Source organism: Solanum verrucosum, unplaced genomic scaffold, assembly GCF_900185275.1.
Source record: "Solanum verrucosum unplaced genomic scaffold, falcon-dt-bn FXZP01000176.1, whole genome shotgun sequence".
Lineage (NCBI taxonomy): Eukaryota > Viridiplantae > Streptophyta > Magnoliopsida > Solanales > Solanaceae > Solanum > Solanum verrucosum.
This window is the reverse complement of record NW_026020412.1, coordinates 854,265-874,431: the sequence shown is the minus strand read 5'-3', so window position 1 is coordinate 874,431 and position 20,167 is coordinate 854,265. Positions and strand designations below refer to the sequence as shown.

Here is a 20,167-nt window from a genome sequence, read left to right as displayed (position 1 = left end):
CCCATGAAGGTCCTTGAGTTTATTAGTTCATGCCCATAATTCCGCATGAACCCTATGAGTCCAGCAGTCTTGAGATGAGAGGTATCATTAACATTCTTGAGTTTAGTCGTTCATGTCCATAATTCCACATGAACCCTATGATTTGAGTTATAAATTTTGAAAAGCTTTTTAAATCCAACAATTGAGTTCTTAAACTGAGTTTTGAGAAAGTAAAGATGAGTTTTGAGAAAGAGTTTCTAAAGCATGATTAGTATGACAATCGAGTATGCCATCAATGTATGAGCATATGGTATTAGATATACAATCAATGTTTCTGCAGTATGACTTCCCGAGTAATCAATGATCATATTATAATATGATTTCAAAATGTTTTTAAGAAAGAGTTTTCAAGTATGAGTATAAGGGGACTATGTATTCCCAGAGGCATCAATTTTACATTGATAAAAGAGAAACTGAGATTTCTAAATGAGTTATGAGTTCAAAAGTTATTTCAAGAGTAGTTACCTCTTTTAACAAGGTAGTTTGAGCAATTATCTCAAACCACAGAAAGAGTTATGTTTTTAAACATATGAGCTAGTTACGTTTTGGTAGTAGTATTGAGCACCGATATGGGGATGAGTTTGAGTTCAGATAATTCAAAATCTCCATAAACTGTGTAGCCAGAATGGGTAGAAAAGGGTCATACTTTTTAGATAATTCCTTAATGCTTTTAGCATTGACTAGAGGATCCACTTAGTGAGTTAGGTTCTATACCCCCGGTAAGGTATAAGATGGCCCTGACAGCGTGAGTCAAGACATTTTTACCATCACTTAAGCTCATAAAGATGGTTGTCGATTAGAGAAAAATCCCACAGAGATAGTTTATATTCCTATATACACATAAATTACTTTATATTTTCATATACAAGCAGAGTTTATCTGGTATCCTTGCATACAAACTGATTTGGTTTCTACTATTTTAAAAGTTTTCCATATATTGCATATGTACTGTTGATTTATATTAAGTTGAGTACACAGAGTTGAGTACACAGAGTTGAGTACCCAGAGTCGAGTATCTTATTATTGAGTTGAGCCTTATTTCACTGAGTTGAATATCTTATCATTGAGTTAAACTATGTTTCTTATTCCTGAGTTGAGTTTAGTTGAGTGAGTTAAGAGGAGGTAAATATGTTTCCTTTTTATCAACTTCAAGCATATGTTTATGCTTTAGAATTCTCCTTACATGTTCGTTTATTCCACGTACTGAACCATTTGGCCCGCATCATTTCATGATGTAGATATATGTATTCAGGGTCATTAACAGGAGCTTCGTTGATACTACATAGAGTTCGAGTTAGCTATGGTGAACCTCCTTGCTTTCGGAGAGTTCCACTTGTACTTTCATTTATATCAGTTGTTAGGATGTCGTGGGTCTTGTCCCAACTTTCATCTTTGTCATTTAGAGGCTTCATAGATAGACAGTAGAGTTTGAGAAGTCTGTTTCATTTATCCTGGTAAATGTTTTAAAGACTTCAGTTGTCTAGTTTTGGCTAGTTGAATATACTATTATATTTTGAGTTAATTATTTGAGTTTCACTTAATTTTATTTTGTTTTAAGCTTTGTATGCTTGAGTTAGTCTTCCGCTTGTAGTCAGCCAGGATGAGGGTTCTCTTGGGGGCCAGCAATGGTTCTCGAGTGACGGCTACGTCCAGGGTCTAGGCTCGGGTCGTGACAAACTTGGTATCAGAACGGCCCTGAAAGCGTAAGGCAAAATGATGTACCAACACTTATGCTCATAGAGATGGTCGCGGTTAGAGAAACTCTCATAGAGATGGCTTCATAGATAGATAATAGAGTTTGAGAAGTCTGTTTCATTTATCTTGTTAAATGTTTTAAAGACTTGAGTTACCTAGTTTTGGCTAGTTGAATATACGATTATATTATGAGTGAATTATTTGAGTTTCACTTAATTTTATTTTGTTTTAAGCTTTGTATGCTTGAGTTAGTCTTTCGCTTGTAGTCAGTCATGATGAGGGTTCGCTTGGGGACCAACAATGATTCTCGAGTGCCTGCCACGTCCAGGGTGTAAGCTCGGGTCGTGACAAGGTTGGTATCAGGATGACCCTGGTAGCATGAGGCAAGATGTTGTACCATCACTTAAGCTCATAGATATGGTTGTCGATTAGAGAAACTCATAGAGAGAGATTTTGAATTCTTATATACACATAGTATACTTTGTATTTTCACATACAAGCAGAGTTTATCTGGTATCCTTGCATACAAACTAAGTTGCTTTCTACTATTTTAAAAGCTTTCCATATATTGCATATGTATTTTTGCTTTATATTGAGTTGAGTACCCAGAGTCGGGTATCTTATTATTGAGTTGAGACTTATTTCACTAAGTTGAATATCTTATCATTGAGTTGAACTATGTTTCTTATTCCTGAGTTGAGTTTAGTCGAGTGAGTTGAGAGGAGGTAAGTATGTTTTCTTTTAATCAAGTTCAAGCTTATGTTTATGCTTTAGAATTCCCCTTACATGCTCTTACATTCCACGTATTGAGCCATTTGGCCTGCATCATTTCATGATGCAGATACCTGTATTCAGGGTCATTAACATGAGCTTCGTTTATACTAGTGGAGTTCGAGTTAGCTATGATGAGCCTCCTTGCTTTCGGAGGGTTCCACTTGTACTTTCAGTTATATCAGTTGTTAGGATGTCGTGGGTCTTGTCCAGACTTCCATCTTTTTCATTTAGAGGCTTCATAGATAGACAGTAGAGTTTTAGAAGTCTGTTTCATTTATCTTGTTAAATGTTTTAAAGACTTGAGTTTCCTAGTTTTGGCTAGTTGAATATACAATTATATTCTGAGTTAATTATTTGAGTTTCACTTAATTTTATCCTATTTTAAGATTTGTATGCTTGAGTTAGTCTTCCGTTTGTAGTCAGTCAGGATGAGGGTTCGCTTGGGGACCAACAATAGTTCTCGAGTGCCGGCCACTTCCAGGGTGTAGGCTCGGGTCGTAACACCTGTCTACGGGCTGTAGGACCTCCTATGATTCATAGATCCCAATCGTAGAAAACAATATTGACCTCAAAATTTCACTTAATCTGGGACCTACCTACGAGACTCATCTACGACTCGTAGATTATTTGACAGACCGTCTTGTTCACTCGTACAAAAGTTTAGAGACTCTGTTTTTTTTTCAAAAAATATGTTCTCCCTTTCTACGAAACTGGTTTACGACCCGAAAATTGTTCAATGAACCGTAGACTGGTCACGTAGACCTGAACTAGTAGGAAAAATCCATGCAACCTTTTTCCCGTTTGAAAGTTGAGGTGTTACAAGATGACCAAATTGTCACTCCTAACAAGTCATAAATGATTTGTGGTCATTATAGGAAATCTCTAAAAGGCAAAAATAAAATAATATACGAAAAATGACCTAGAAGGTCATTATATTAACTCTCCATGTTACAATTCCCAACACCAATTAATTAAAACAATTTTTTGGAAGTTAATTTATTGACTAACTTAATCATTTATTATTATACTTCACTTATTTCACATGACGAATATAAAATCCATATGTAGGGTTTCACGTGAAAACTTATAAGTAACCATAGAGGGATGTCTTGTATCTCAACTTCGAGACATGGTTCTATCACTAATTATTATTTCACTAATTTGATTTATCATCATTCAATCTATTAAAAATATATTAACTCATAATTGAGTCTCACCTTTTAATAGATTAAAATAATATATCAAACTACAAAGATCATAAAAATTATACCAAGATTAAGAGTATACATACTTGTAATGGAGTAGAGAAGTTTTTTATTAATATTTAGAACATAAACAAACATCTCTTCGTGATTCGTTTAATATTTATGGAATGTGCTAGCACAAGAAGTTGGAATATGACCACCCCCATAATTTAGATCAAATTATATTTAATATTGTTCTACAATCATCAAGATGCTTTTATTACTTCATAATTAATTGTTAATATTAATTTATAACTTATGAGAACCGACAATTTGAATCTTTCGTGCATGAGTTAAATAACTTCGTACACAAAAATTGTCTACTATATAAGTAATGAACACGCATATTAACACAATAATTTATTCAAATAAAGACTTTATTATAATAAATAATAATAAATAAATAAAATAGTCTTTACTTAGATTAATTGAAATAAAATATTATAACTCAACAACATGATTAATAGTATATCTCAACACAAACAACTACTAGGAAAAAGATATAATAGTGTCTCATTAGCACAATGATGCCAACACTTTTCGTAAGATGATCAGAAGTCCTTGATAGTGGGAGTATAAGCATCTTCAAAGTCATCATATCCCATATAGTAGAAAGGGATCGTCTAATCCTGCGCATTTAGAAACAAAATATTCATCAATGTAATCTGTTAAATGACTTTAGTTATGTAAAAATAAATTATAATATTTCAAGTTGTTATGACTCATTTAATTTTTTATTTTTTAAAAGACTTATACATTGAGAAACTACCTTCTTTAGATGAGAAAAGATCAAAATTATTCATATTTGTAAAAATGTTATCATAAGAGATTAGATGATCCTCTTTTCCATTCGAATCCTCAAGTGTAGTCTTGTCTCTCTCTCTTGCACTGTCTATTTTCATTGGAGGAGCGACTTCGGGTAGGGAAAAGTTTGTAGTAATGCATACTCCTTCCTTGTCATTTTCACCTACAAATTATGTGAAGATTTAATATTAAAAAGAAAATAAATGTAGCTAATAGTATTGATTATGTGAAAAAACTCAAACAAAATATTTACACATTAATTGTATAATTCTTGTGATCTATTTAATGCAACCATTTAGTGTTTTGTGGTGAAAATAATTCTTGTGATTTATCTAGTGCATTCATTAAGAGATTTTATGGAGAAAAATACCTTTATTTAGTGTGTAATTGTAAGTGGCCATAGACTTAACATCATTGGCCACCATTTATTCCTAAAAATAAATGGATTTTAATTTATTTTCTAATATTTGTAGGAAAGTAAAAATTATAATCTCAGATATATTAGTATATAGTTTTGACAAATTAGACGGGAGATGGTTATGATGGTAGGGGAGCGGGGTAGTAGATATGAGGGCTATGAAATTGATTGTGAGATGTGTTGGAGAATGAATATTAGACAATTAGTATAGAATATCACTAATATGATTGAATGATGGGTATGAGCAATTAGTGTGATGTCACTTATGTAACTTGCTTTTCCCTAATTCCATTAGAGAAGTAGTTTTTCTTAGTTTTAACTTACTTATTTTCCTTTTAAGAAATATTTTCCACAAAGTTTGACCAACCAAACATGAAAATAATTAAATGTTTTTTCCAAATCAGACACACCCTAATTGCATAAATCTTGTGATTATCTCATGCATTTGTTAGGAGTTGATTTAAATACATGTGTCTAGTGTGAAATCAGCAACAGTCACAAACTTAACATTATTGGTCAAGTTTACAATCATTTCTTTTTCTCCATAATTGTCTTCACAGGGAAGTCCTTTCTCCATATGAGCATTCTCATTATTCTCAATTTCTAATGATTGTGAAATGAGGACTTCCTCCATATTTTCTGCAAAAATAAATGAAGTCAATGTCTAAATATTTTTTAAAATAATTTATTTATCTAAATTTATATGATATTATTTGACTAGATATGAAATTTAAGAAATAAATAAATACTTTCAAGAATTATGATCCAAAATTTCCTATAAATTATTACGTGGTTATAAATTATTTCATCAAACATAAACTAAATATTTAAAATTAAATTATTTCCAAATATTGAGATGAATCATTATTCTTAGAATAAACTAAAAAAAGTATATCGGGTAAAATGGAACAAAGGAAATAATAATAATAATAATAATAATCATACCATGGAACTAAAACATTTTCTTTTGGATCAAAATTTAATTACTAAAAACTATAGATGCAATCACTAACTATATAATACGTGTAGCTTATTAAATGTGTTTGTTAAGAGCATGCTTGCTTGGCTAAATTAACTACCCTCATTGTATGAAAAACTAATGATCAATTCTTCATTGTTGGCCGAGGTTATGACCACATGATTATTGATTTTTCTATGTACTTTATCTTCAAGAACAATATTTTGGAGCTCCAAATTTGCAAAGCTTGTATTCTCTACTTCTTGAAATAAGGGTGACATCAAGTGAAGGACATCTATCGAGACATTGGGGGAAGAAAGCTTGTCGAATTTTGAAGGTCTTGAACATTTTTTTCCTACATAAATGATGAGTCGTTGATAAAAATAACAAAAGATAATGCTCACACAATATAGCTAATAGTTTGTTTAACTTAAATTCCAGTGATATAAACATCTTTACACAATCACGTTTGTCATGAAATAGTTATAGGTATATTATTATTAATATAAATATCACCTTTATAATAGGTTAAAATTTACCAAGTGTAAAAAAAAATTTCATTGTATATACAGTTCAAATTCATTTTTATTAGTACATAATGTGGAAAAAAGATTTACAATACATAACACAAACAATACTTTCACATACTGAAATGTATGAATTTTGTGGACTATTGAATTCATTGTTCATATATAATGGTAATAATAATAAAATAAAATAAAAATCTTACAAAAAAGGATTAAGCTAGTGATACGGTCACTTACCTACACTTTGTAAAAATTTAGAGTTCAACTCTTTACTTTTGTTCAGGTGAGCAAACACTTTATTTTCACCCTCTTTTACCTTGTCCACTTCCTAGTGGAGAACAAATACTGCTTCATGGCAATCTAAATTTGTAATTCTCTCAGTTTCTTTTTTCTAAACCAATGATCGTTAGAGAGGTTGGAGGAAGATTGATTATCAAATGCTTTATGGTTTGCAAGATTTTTAAGGCTATCCATTGAGCGAACCTGCTTGGATTTAACATCATTATGGTAATTATGATTGTTCAACTTCATGAGATTGTTTGGTGTACCACTAGAATTTTAATAACTTACCACAAACTCGCTTGTTTCTTTGAGCTCGATCATTTCACACATGAGCGCCACTTCATTTCCTACATGTAGTTCAACATTGTTTTCTTTTTGTTTCATTGTTGTGTGCTCTGAGTTTGAAGATTCTTTTTTTCTTTTCTTGGAAGGAAGTTTTGGAGACCCAATCTTGATTTGATTCGAGATAACGTTATAAGAATGATTGTAACAAAAAAAATATTATATTTGTCAAATAATAAAACATCTTACCTTAATCTCTTTTACCATATTGGTTTCTGAATCGACTTCTACTTCCATTTTCTCTTAACCATCTAAGATATATCTACACACATCCATAACAGATCGACATATGGAATGTTTTTTCATATGATAGTAAACCTTCAACACAACAAGGCTTTTCATTAGGTTTTTTTTTTAATTAAACATTGGATCATGTCCATTTATTCATAAAATAAAAAAGGTGTTCAACTAAGGTCCAAGAGTGACCCAAGTCAAAGGAAAATAAAAAAACAAATAAACTAAAATAATCTAATTAGGAAACCAAAAACTCATAAATTGATAGACGCCCAGCCGCCGCTTCTCTGCTTCTTCTTCTCCGTTAAATGATCGCCAAAGAAAACTTCCATGCTTGAAGCCACTGAGGAAGCAAAATCTGAAAGAACCTCATTTAACACAACTATGATGGAAAAATTCCAGGTGCGGGTTGCAATCATCTCCACATCAAAGGCTCTCACTGATGCCATGATTCAAGTACCATTGAAGACTTCTTCTATCCGGATCTGTCAATCTGAGCTAGGAAACAAGGATACTTGCAAGGATTTGGATCGTCTCTCATCCGTATATCGACTTGAAGAGTTAACTACCATATTTATCGAGATAAGTATTCTACCATTAATTCCTTTTTGTTCTTTTGTTAGTCCGCCTTTGATTTGTCTCCTCAACAGATTGAACCCCATGGGGATTAATACCACTGTTTAAGTCGAATTTCTTGAGCTTTGATAGGAGATTAAAGGTATTCTTCTACATACTCTTCATATTCCTCAAATGCTACTGAGATTATTACATCCTATTTATTCCCGTTGAATTAACATGTGATTCACCATTGTAGTACTTATTCTGCACTTTCCTGATTCTTAGATTAGGTGTATTTTCCTTATCTAGTTGCAGAATTGTCCTAGCCATTAGGTTACAATAATTATTAAAGAATTTAAATGTTGTACACTATTACCTTGCACTAACAAATTATTAACTACTCTGCTAGGCAAATCCAATAAGATAAGTATGCAAATACAAATAAAGAAACTAAAATACTTATAATAGATAAGATGCCTCATGATATAATGTAGAAACTATAACGGAACTATCTAGAAAAACATCTCGTAAACCAAAATATAGACAAATCATAGAAAAATTACTATCAAACTATCATTTAAATTTTGCATTTTATAAAATATTACATGTCTTATTTTTAAGATTACAAAACTCATATTTTATAGACTCTTATCTGTAAGTATACTTTATATTACATGATAGTGTAAATAAGACATTATCCAAATGATGAATAAAAGTTAAACTCATTGTCCCAACTAGCTTAGAGATTAATTCGTTATCTCTTATTTTCTTGACTTGTCATTTTGTTAATTCTCATCACTAATTTATAGAATCAATATTAGTAAAAAAAACTAATAATTTAAGTTATATGCAAGAAATACGAAAATAATTTTAGTTACCTTGTCACATGACCATTAGGGAGCCTTCTCTTTTCACATGTCCACTCGTCCAAGATTTCATGATATTTTTTATTAAGTCTAAATGGATCAACTAAATCTTCTCTCTATAATCCGAGTCCATAACAAAGTATTTGAAAGAGTTAATTGTCTCAAGTATGATCAAACCTTGACTTATTAAATTTATACATAAGCAATCTAGAAAAATAAATGTACTAACCTTGTTTAATTTTACAATATAAATATTAGTTTCACCTGCTAGACGTACATTTGCAAAGCTAACATTAGATAGGGCTATGACCTCCGCATTAATCTATCCCCTCTTCCTCCCGGTGAGTTGATGGGGACTTAATTCAGACTCATTCTGCAATAATAGAAAATCTTTAATCAAAATTTCTTTCCATACTTGATTGTGTTTTAAATAAAAACTAATTTATAAATTATCATATCATATTTACTTTTCGTGATAAGAATACTACCTAATTTTTAGGATTACAAATTTTATTTTAATTGTTGTATGCTTATAGATATCTTTTGGATGACTTTATAATATAAAGTTTAATTTACATTGTTTGTATATATAAGTTAAACTCTTTTGTAGAATAAAAGGAATAATAAAAATTTGATGCTTTGATGATATAAAATAATTTACACTATATTATATTTGAATGTCCATATAAACAAAAGGAGCTTCTAGGTGAAAGATATATATACTCACTATGTATGACAATAATTTATATGAAAATGACAATACATATATCATCAATTGACATGATAAAGAGAAATAAAATTCAATGAAGCAAAGGTTATTAGATTAACGGCTAGATTCTCGTAAATTTTCATCAATATTGCAATTAGAATCTAACATACAAAGCTAGACAACTAGTATGTTATAAGAATCATTTAACAAAGACAATATAAAATAATAAAATACTTAACTAAAATCAATCTTTTATCATCTCAGTGTTTATAAATATATTATTGAAATAACTTTTTGTTTAGATTCGATAAAATGTGATTTCTTATAAAATAAAATTTAATACTAACCATTATAAATAAGAAATTTAATTAGACTTGTTCCTTTTTTAATAATGTGATTAATCGTCGTCTATATGACAAAAAAAATATAACCCAAAAATCTTATTTCTTCCTTTTTTATCCAAAAGCCTATTGCAATTTCAATTAGAAAGAGAATAAAAAATATTCCCCATAATTCTATTTTTTTAAAAGACATCTAAATTCTATAAAATTGCATTTATTTTTTTAATGTCAAATCCGAAAGTAAAATCTAAATAGGCATAAAAATTATGATAAAATTTGTTAAAACAAAATCTTGATACACAATTATTCCTCACAATAATGAATTATTCCCAAACAAGGAAAAAATACATTTAAATATCACCAAAATATCTAAAAATATGTAGAATTCATGTGTTTTTGCTTATGCATGATAATGATCAAAATTTAACCAAGGAGTTAAAATCTACACAAAAGATAATAAATTAAAGGGTAGAGCAACAAGTAAGAGGAAGAACTAGAATGCTAAATTATATTTTCTTACCGATGTCCCCGAGACATTCTCTCTTGGATGACTTGATACACTAGAGGGTAGTAACACCCATTCACTAATATCAAAATCTTTGATTTTCTTGAGCTTGTAAAGAATTAGGAGAAGTACAAAATAATTATCAAATTTTGGATGCAAAAAAAAATATTATTTATTTATATTCTGTTCTGTAGAAGTTTGGCTTGTTTATAATCTATAGTAGAAATTAATTCATCAAATTTTATAACAACATATTGTTACCCTACATCCTCTTATTTTTTTCAAAGTGCGAATCAACTTTTCATTATTCAACATTTATTTAAATGAACAACTCAGAAAATCATTTTATTTTTGTAAGAAAAGTTTTCTACTTTTATAAAATAAATGTTTTTAAAAAGAATTCTCCACAAGTAATTTATAAAAAAAGCTATTCAAATTATACTTTTTCAGGATTCATCGTAATTTTTATACAGAATACTAAAAAAATATTATTGTAAAACAACATATCGTTATTCGAACATTATTGACTGGGAAAACGTAAGGTATTATTTCACGACAATTGTTGATTTCAAAAGAAGAATTCATTCTTTTCTCTAAAAGTAAGATAAAAGAGAAAAAATTTACTGAAGAATATTGAGAATAAATATATTTTGAAGGATAAATAGAGAGATGTATATATAGAAAAAGTGTAAAGAAAAAATATCTAACAAATGAGTGTGCAATTATGAGGATTAATTGATATTTAACTCTTTTTAGTATGGAAATAATATTTTTACCATATTTGATCAATTATTTACTAACCAAATTTGAATATTCGTTTATAGTTATGTGGTTATTACTTAGCTTCTAGTAATTTTTTCTCTAGATATCATGTAATTACAATCCTTACTACTTACCATTACTAACATTGACAATAGGTTGATGAATTAATTATAACAAATATGAAGTTTCTTCAATTACAATTTTACATTCTTTACACTTTTACTTTTTTTTTCTCACCAATCCAACAATATTTAAACGACCAATAATTGAACCTAATAAGAGTTGAATCAAGATGTGTGTTCTTTCCCTAATATAATTTTCTTGTATTATTTTACTTGTAAATAGTTTGACACCCACCGTGGGGCTAGAGCAACTATTTGTTGATTTAACCATTGTTTTATTATCTTGAATATATTTGTCTCTTAGAGGTAGCATCAAATGAAAAAAAATGATGACAAAATCATTGGAAAATAGACTAGAAACGGTAGTGAAAACATTACCTGAAAATGAGATAGTGAATTGTCACGATCCAAGACTATGCCCTAGATGTGACATGGTACTTAGAATCTGAGATACTCTAAGCAAATCACATGACATAGCATGACACTAAGAAAACATACATAAATGAAATAAAGAGATAAGCGGAATAACTCTCAAATGGAAATGTCAATATATCATGAAATCAGAGTACAAAGATATAATTGCGGAAAGACTAATGTTTGACAACAAACCTCTACTTCATAATGAGTGACTAGGACAAGACTTAGCTCACTTAAACAACCTGAGAGATGAAATAAGTTTGAGTGACATTAAAGAAACATAAGTGAGGCAATTTCCCCAAACCATAAGGACTCACCAAACCTGAGAAAAGCTTATGGGATCCAATTCTAATAGTGGCCGAATGGATATGTGTCAGAACATATATTATAAAACAATATAAGCACAAAAATGTATATGGTCAATACTCAGAATGTACTGAATATGGAGAAAGATGCATGAACATAACATGATAACATGACAAGTTTGAAAACATAATACAAGGTCATACATTCTTCTTTAAATCATAATCATAGTCATAACATAAGTCTTTTGTGGAAAACATAAACCTCTGTTGGAGACAGTGTTTATCGACATAAACAATGTGAGCTATAACATGGATTTCAGTGTACTACTCTTACACCGAAAAGAGAATGTTCTACTATCCAAGGTAAGGACCATAATCTTGAGTTTAGGTGGATCTACTAGCTGGAGTCAATTAAGACCAAGTCCTACGGAGGCACGTAGTATTGAAATATGGGGATCACTTTTAAAGGTCTCGTGTAATGTCCCATTTCTTGTGAATTTGCTTTTTGATTGTGAATTGACAATTTTACCCTTCCCCTTAGCGTTTTCATGCTTAGTTTATATTTTTGGAATGGTTGATGTGGTCCCCAATGTGATCAGATGTATTTTTGGTAATTTGACCCTTCTTGAGTTGTGAATTCTTGATAGAGTTGACTTCGGTCAACATTTGGAGTTCCAAGCGTCAAATGAGAGTTAGTTCCATCGCGTTCGGAACGTCGAGTTTGAGCTACTGAGATGGTTGGTAAGGTTTCCAAGGCCTCAAGTTGAGTTTTGTGATTTGGGTGAAAAGTTGAGCTTTAGCCTTAAGAGTGGTCCAAGAGGGTAATTCCATCATTTGACTTTTTTTTTAAATTTGAAGATTTCATTGAGTCACGAATGTCTATTCTAGTGGGGTAGCATGTCCCATTTATTTTGATCGAACCCCAAACGATTCTCGATATTTTATTGAAAAAGAAATAAAAGACTTAATTTTCTAAAATCAATTAACCTTTTAAGAAAAAATCGATTTTCAAGAGTCACCACTTAATTTTTTTTGAAGAAAAATCAAGAAAACTTATAAATTTCAAAAGACTTAAACAGAAAAATCATTTGAAAATACCAAAGGGGTTCGGAGTTCAATTTACACTTCAAGAAGTGTTAGGCACTTGAACTGTCTGCTAACATGCGGTTGACCTAGAACTTGACTAACTTATTTGACTAATTTTGACAAATATTAATTAAGTAATAAAATATTTGAAATTATTTGAAAATAAATTAACTTAAACACTTTGAAATAATTTTGAATGGAAAGTAAGCTTTAGAAAAAATGACGAAGTAAAGACAAACCAATTGACTAAATCATTTAAATGAAATAAATCTTCATAATAAAAATGGCTCATCTTTAAGGGATTTAATTAAATTAACCAAATAAATAAGGGAAAATTTTCAAAATGTCAATATTTTAGCATTTAATAGGATCCCTTAGCCACATTTTCAATATTTATTAAAAGTGTCAATATTTTAGTTTGTTATATATTTGATTTATGTAATTTTTTTAATATGTTTAATTTGAAAGAATACAATTATTTAGTAACAGAAGGGAGAAAATCAAGGGAGAGAATATTTCATAAAAAAAATATCACTTAATATTTATCACTTAATATTTTAATCAGTTACATTTTCAAAGAAAACTCAAATGTGTGCCTTCCTCACAATGTATTTTTGTTTTTCCCCCCAGAATTTTGTAACCTTTTTTGAATCGTATTCATTCTAATATGTATACAATTTGTATTCATTCTAGTTTTCATGTTGTTTTTGTATAATGAAACTTGTATTTTTTTTATTAGTTTGTATTCATTTCAATAGGTATGTCAAATGAATATGTAGTTAGTTAAGAAACATATTTGTATTCATGTATATTTTTCCTTGCGTATTTTTTTTCCGACTCTTGTATCCTTTCTTAAGTCGTATTCATTCCAATATGTATTTTATTTGTATTCATTCTAGTTTTATGTAGTATTTTGTATAATAATATATAAAATACAAACAACAGTATGTTGAAAAAGTGAGAATGAAATATAAAACTAAAAAGGAATAAGTGAATATTTGTTGCAATCATTCTTTAATAAAATACATAACTAGTTGACATACCTTTAGAATGAATACAAATTAGGAACAAATACCAGATTTATAAACTATGCAACATGATTTTTCAATGAATAAAAATATTAATAGCATATGTATGGTTTTGAATACAAATTGAGAAATGATACAAAATTCTGAAACTTTTTTTATAAAAAAATAAACCAATCTAATAGGAAGTTGTTCTTCCTATAAAAAAATTGGAAAAATTACTTAGATTGGTACTTTTTAATAAATAATTACTAATCTTAGCAATACTTTTTATTTATTACCATTTATAGCAATATAACAATACTATGTTAAATCTGCAATATGTATTAAAAGTGAATTATGTATGCAATATATATGTATTATAACTGTTGTTTTAAAATATATTATGCCTGTTTGGTAAGAAATTGACATATTGAATTATAAGTGTATTAAAATGTGTGATAAATGTATTATCCATCAATAAAATTTCTATTATATGTGAATGATAAATTATTCTTTGTAATATATATTAAAATTGTATTATAAATATATTAAAAGTGATCAAGTGAAAAAATTGTTATTGCTAGAAATGGTAAATATTTTCTTAATATAGTATATTTACGTAAGTTTCCCAAAAAAATACATATCTAGTTGACATACCTTTGTGATGAATTCAAATTAAACAAATACAAGATTCATAAACTATGCAACATGAGATTTTGAATGAATACAAATATTAATAGCATACATACTGATTTGAATATTTATTGAGAAAGGATACAAAATTCTAAAAAAACTATAAATACAAAACAAACTAATAGGAAATTGTTCTTTATCAACTTGGTCTCCAGTAAGTTTTTCGAAATCTTGAGCACCCAATTTTTATTTTTATTTTATTAATAGTGTCTTTACATGATAGAGGAAAATCTCAAAAGATAATTGGTAACAATGTATTTACCTTTATCCGTGTGTGAAAAATATTTTGAAGGAATTGTGAGATTTCTTGAACAAATTGGAGGAAAACAGAAGAGGTGACTTTCTTAGACAATGAAAGGAGAGAACAATGGACAAAAAATCAAGAGAGAGAAAGGAGGAATTATGGGTAAAAACCTAGAAAGAGGGGAAAGTGGGTAATGAGAGTTTTTTTTTCTTCTTTTTTCACGTATGGGGGAGTAAAATTAGTCTAATGTGGGTCCTAATTTGAGAAATAAAAGGAAAGAAGATTAATTATATTAGGATACATTTTATTTACTAAAATATTGACATATTGACATTAAAGTGTAGATGTTTTTAATAATTATGTTACGGAGTTTGACTAGTTTGCTAATTTTCACAAAAAATAAAGTCAGAGTTAAACAATAATAATGATAAGAAACGATAAGTAACGGAGAGAATAAAGTTGGGCTTTTGCCAAAGTTCAGATTGTTGGACTAATAGGCCCATTCTTCCACCTGTCCTAAATTCTAATGAAGCTGCATCATTTGGGCCCTTTGAGCCCTTTTTTTGTTATGAAATCTGCTCTTTTTAGTCCCCTTTGGACTGCTAGTACAAAGATCTTGGGCTTGAGGCCTAATTTCGAGTTTACTGGAATTGTATACAGTTTCTCTATACATCTGTATAATGTTGTATATCGGTGTATATCAGCTCCTTCCACCTATATATTTACTTCCAATTTCACTCGATTTTGCGCCCATGCTCCTTTGGATAAGGCTAACTTGATGGAAAAAGCAATGGGCCTCTGTGGCCCACTTTGAAGATGCAAGGATGAATAAATGGAGTCCAAATGGACTTGGACATGATCACATGGAGATAAAAGAAAATATATTAATAATAAAAAATATCATATGCTATAACAATATATAATATTTTCCCTTAGAACTAAAGCTTCATACACATTCTACTCAAATATTTGCATAAGGATTCATTAAGAAAAAACACATACATGAACAAATAGGAATTTTAAGGAACCATTTTAAATCATTTGCAAGATTTCAATTAACCAAATAAAGGTGCAGATTTAGAGGAATAATTAACCTAGCATATCTAGCTATTACATTCCATGTTCAATAGTAAACACGATGGCATAACTGAAACTGTAGAATTTAACAACTACAAAGAAACTATATAAATTAATGATCATTCCACATAACTAATAAACGCTCAACTACACCTTCTCCGATATTAGGTGTAGGCGATCGTAATCTAGTATAAAATCCAACGAAGAGTTGGGGTCAAACCCATAGGGAGCGGTACAAGTTCGAATTCAGTTAGGAAGTTACAAATGTAATCTAATTGGTGCTAGGAATAGAAATTGTTGCAAACATTTAACTAAATTGAAAGGGGTGACAACAAATGTCAGATAAGGGGATTGGTTTGTTAATTAACAACTAAAACAAAAACGAAAGCAGGAGAATCAACAATGTAGAGAGGAATTCTCGGGATGTTGATCGATTATAGATTAATTTCGCTATATGAGTAATTGAAATTTACTAACGATTGCTAAATCTCAGTAGGTAGGCTAGACTATAGGTGCAATAGCTTTCTCTCGAACCTCGACAAGATTAACAATATAAACAACCCAAAACGTTAATTTATCTACTCTCTCGAGCTAGTAGGTAGAATCGAGTTTAGGATTCACTCTCTCGAGCTGAACCCACATCAACCCAATAAGTACAATCATTAATTGAAAGCCTTGGTTCTAAAACTTCTTTCTCAAGCAAGCCCAAAACTCTAAGTTAGAATTGCATTTGCAACTACAATTCAAAGATTAATACACAACTATCGATTAAACCCACTTCAATTAAGCATTTAAATCAGTAAATACCAATACCATAAGCTAATTAAGCCAATAATCACATGATCACACCCCAAGAATTGGGGTTTTAGCTACACATCATAAAAAGAGAGAAACAATTACCAACTATATTAGCCATGAGCTGGGTAAAACTTTCCAAGTCTCTACAATGCTCCAAATTGAATTGGTTCAAAAACCCAATCGCAATTCCTCAAAACTAAGTCTCAAAAGCTTTAAAGTCTACAATGGAAACTCCAAAACTAAGAGAAAAGTAAAACTCTAAAGCTTATGGAATCAGAACTCCCAACTCTTCTTTTTAAATTTAAATTTATAGTTTTCCAAATTATGGCATTCAGGGCCATTATGCGGAGTAAGTCGCACCTCGCCAACCCAGTCGGTGATCCGCCCTTCGCTCCAATTCATCGTCGATTTTCATTGGCCATTAGACTTTAAGGTTCTGTGACTTTAGGCGATTAAGGTTGATGTCGCCAAGTCGTCGGCGATCCACCGACTGTCCATTCTATCGGCAAGTAGGTTCTTCCCCAGGGCTGGCACACTAGAACTTTAGGCGAGCTAAAGTTCCATTCGGCGGTTCGCCGAGTGGTCTTGGCGATCACCAGGATTGCCTTCTTTCAACTTCTTCAGCTTTTCCGCTCTTTTTTGCCTGGTAATGTCCTTGCCTTGATCCTTAGCCTTCCTTGCTGCAAATCAAAACGTTAACATCAGTTTAGCGCATAAATTAGGCATTTGAGGACACTTAAACTATGAAAACAAATTGCTAAATGAGTCAAAATCTCGGACTCATCAACACCTTCAACTTAAACTTTTTCTTGTCCTCAAGTAAACCTCATGATCAATCAGTTCAACAAGGATGTCTACAAACAGTGTTGCTTAAGACTCAACACAAATGAACACAAAAGGTCCAAGCTACACATACAATCCTTAATTGTGCACTCAAAGTTTCAAATTGTGACTCACCATTATCAAGTATACTCAAGCTCACAATGCTTGCTTCAAATGCAAGTTCAAGCTCAACAAAAGTATTCAAATGCCATCACAACAAAGTTGATTCCATACTCGCACAAAATTTCTCAACAATTTAATATTCCGGAATCAAATACAACTCTCATGCTCACAAAGATGAATGTATGCATGACTCCACCCATAGGCTTGCCCTTATTTTCCAATCAACCTTCTTTTCAGCTCACTCAAGATCACAAAGGTCTTTTTAAGGCTTGTAACGGGGCTGAGTGTAAAGGTATGATCATTTAGGCTTAGTGGATTCTACCTTCATGAAGTATGACCTGAAAATCACTTGTTCTCCTTTTCTTTCACATTCAAATATGTTCATAATCCACCCCATTATTCAACTAAACATGACTTTCCAGATACCCCATTTCTTTTTCTCCTTTCACACACTTTATTACACAACACTTATTTTTCATTCTTTTTCGTTTTCACCCTTTTTTCTTTTCTTTTTCTCTCTTTTTTCCCTTTTTTATATATGGAAATATGAAGGGATTCCATCTTTTTCAAAATAATCCATAAAGGGAGATTTTTTCACACTTCTTGCTTTTCTCCTTTTTCACAACACCCCAACTTAGATTTTTGGCCTAAGTTGGCTATTCAAACGAACCAATACTTCATGAAGGTTATGGGTGATGGGATAAAGAGGTCAAAGTTGTTCACGTTTCTTCCAAAGACAAGAATAGGCTTAAAAGGTGCCAAGAAAGGTTCACACTTCTCACAAGGTGGCCACAAAGAGGTATATTATCAATTTGGTTCACTCTTCAAAACTTTTGCCTAAGATCATTTCAATCGTTTGCTTCAATCAATTAATTAGATCAACGAGGCAAATCATAGGTGTCATCAAGCACAATATTCAAGACAACCTCACCACATAAGGCATTCGCTACAATTATCAAACAAGACTCCACGCTTTCTAGCTAGAGTGCAATGTTCATCACAAGAGACTTAATCGACAATCGACTAGTCAGAATGAGATGCTAAAAGTTCATATATTGCCTATGTAACTAAGTTTGCCTCATCGTAGCCACACATTCATGTTGTTCAATTAAGAGCACTATTCAAGTCATCGGTTTTGACCACAACCGACACTCAAATTTGCAAGAGAACATCCACAATCACAAACAAAAGAGGTGGAAATTTTTTAAAAATTGGTAAAAACGATTTACACATTAAAAACAATGGACCACAATGTCTCAACAACCAAGATATATATATATATATATACACCACCAATAGGATCCAATATTCACAAAACCAAAAGAAAAAAATGATGTTCACCAAAACAGCCCAATAGAGGTAGCTATAGAAATACCTCACCCCGCCAACAAAAATAAGCAGTTGTCCTCAAATGCAAATAAAAACAAAAATAATCTAAAAGTAATAGAGAAGGAGGCAAAAAGATCATCCTGCTAGGCTAGGCCTGGGTGAAGTCTGCATATCGGCAAATCCCTCTGTCTGGGCATTAGTGCCCAGTATATCATCCTCCTTGGCTCCACTAGAGCCTGCCATAGAAACGTCCCTCAAAGAGGCCTGCACAGTTGTATCCACCATGGCCCCCTCTAGGTCCGCCAAATCACCATAGACAACCTCATCTGTAACACTAAGTTGCTCTTCATCTTTCTTTGCCTTGGACTCACCATCAACATCAGCATCATCGGCTCTAATTTCATCTCCAGTCGTAGTAGCCAGAGGTATCTCAGAACTGGCCGGAACATCAGCACTCGGCATCTCAGGAATCTCCACAGTACCTAAGAGTATGGATAAATCAGTGGACTTTAGCTCGTCTACATTTCTACGCAGCCCAATAATATCAGCCTTCAAGGTCGTCACAACATCTGTAGCACCCTGGTGCTTCTCGCACTCTTCAACTCTCACAGCAAGGGCATCTAATGCCATCTTGAGGCTCACACTCTAAACTTTATACTCTCTTATCTCAACCCGTATCGGGGCTAAAGCAGTAGCAATCACCCGATTTATCAGCCCAGGCACGACAACCTCTACTCGAGAGGCACGCACATCAGCAGATTGGGCCCGATGGCCCATCTTATAGAGCATAGCCTGGGTGATAGGGAATTAACGTTTCAAGGAAACTTCATCCAATTCTAAGTGACAATGATCATTAGTCAGTATAATAACCCAACTAAATGAGTTGGGGTCGAATCCCACAGGGAGTGGTACGTGTTTAAGATTTAAGAGTAGAGTACGAATATGTTCAAGACAATCATAGGAATAGACATTTACGAATAAAAACATAATTCAAATTAAGGGGTTGACACGAGTGTCAAATAACAAGGGGTTTTGATTGAATTATCAACTACAACAACATCAAATAATACAAAATAACAATAATGA

General features: G+C 31.3%; 1 protein-coding gene across 1 annotated transcript in view; it reads right to left on the bottom strand.

Moving 5' to 3' along the window:
* Window positions 1-17,982, bottom strand: part of LOC125840706 (costars family protein) — a 280,520-nt gene extending 262,538 nt beyond the window's left edge. The window contains exon 1 of the mRNA XM_049519673.1: window positions 17,979-17,982. The gene's annotated coding sequence lies outside the window, so the exon portion shown is untranslated. The remainder of the gene's footprint in view (window positions 1-17,978) is intronic.
* Between the last annotated feature and the right edge of the window lie 2,185 nt (window positions 17,983-20,167).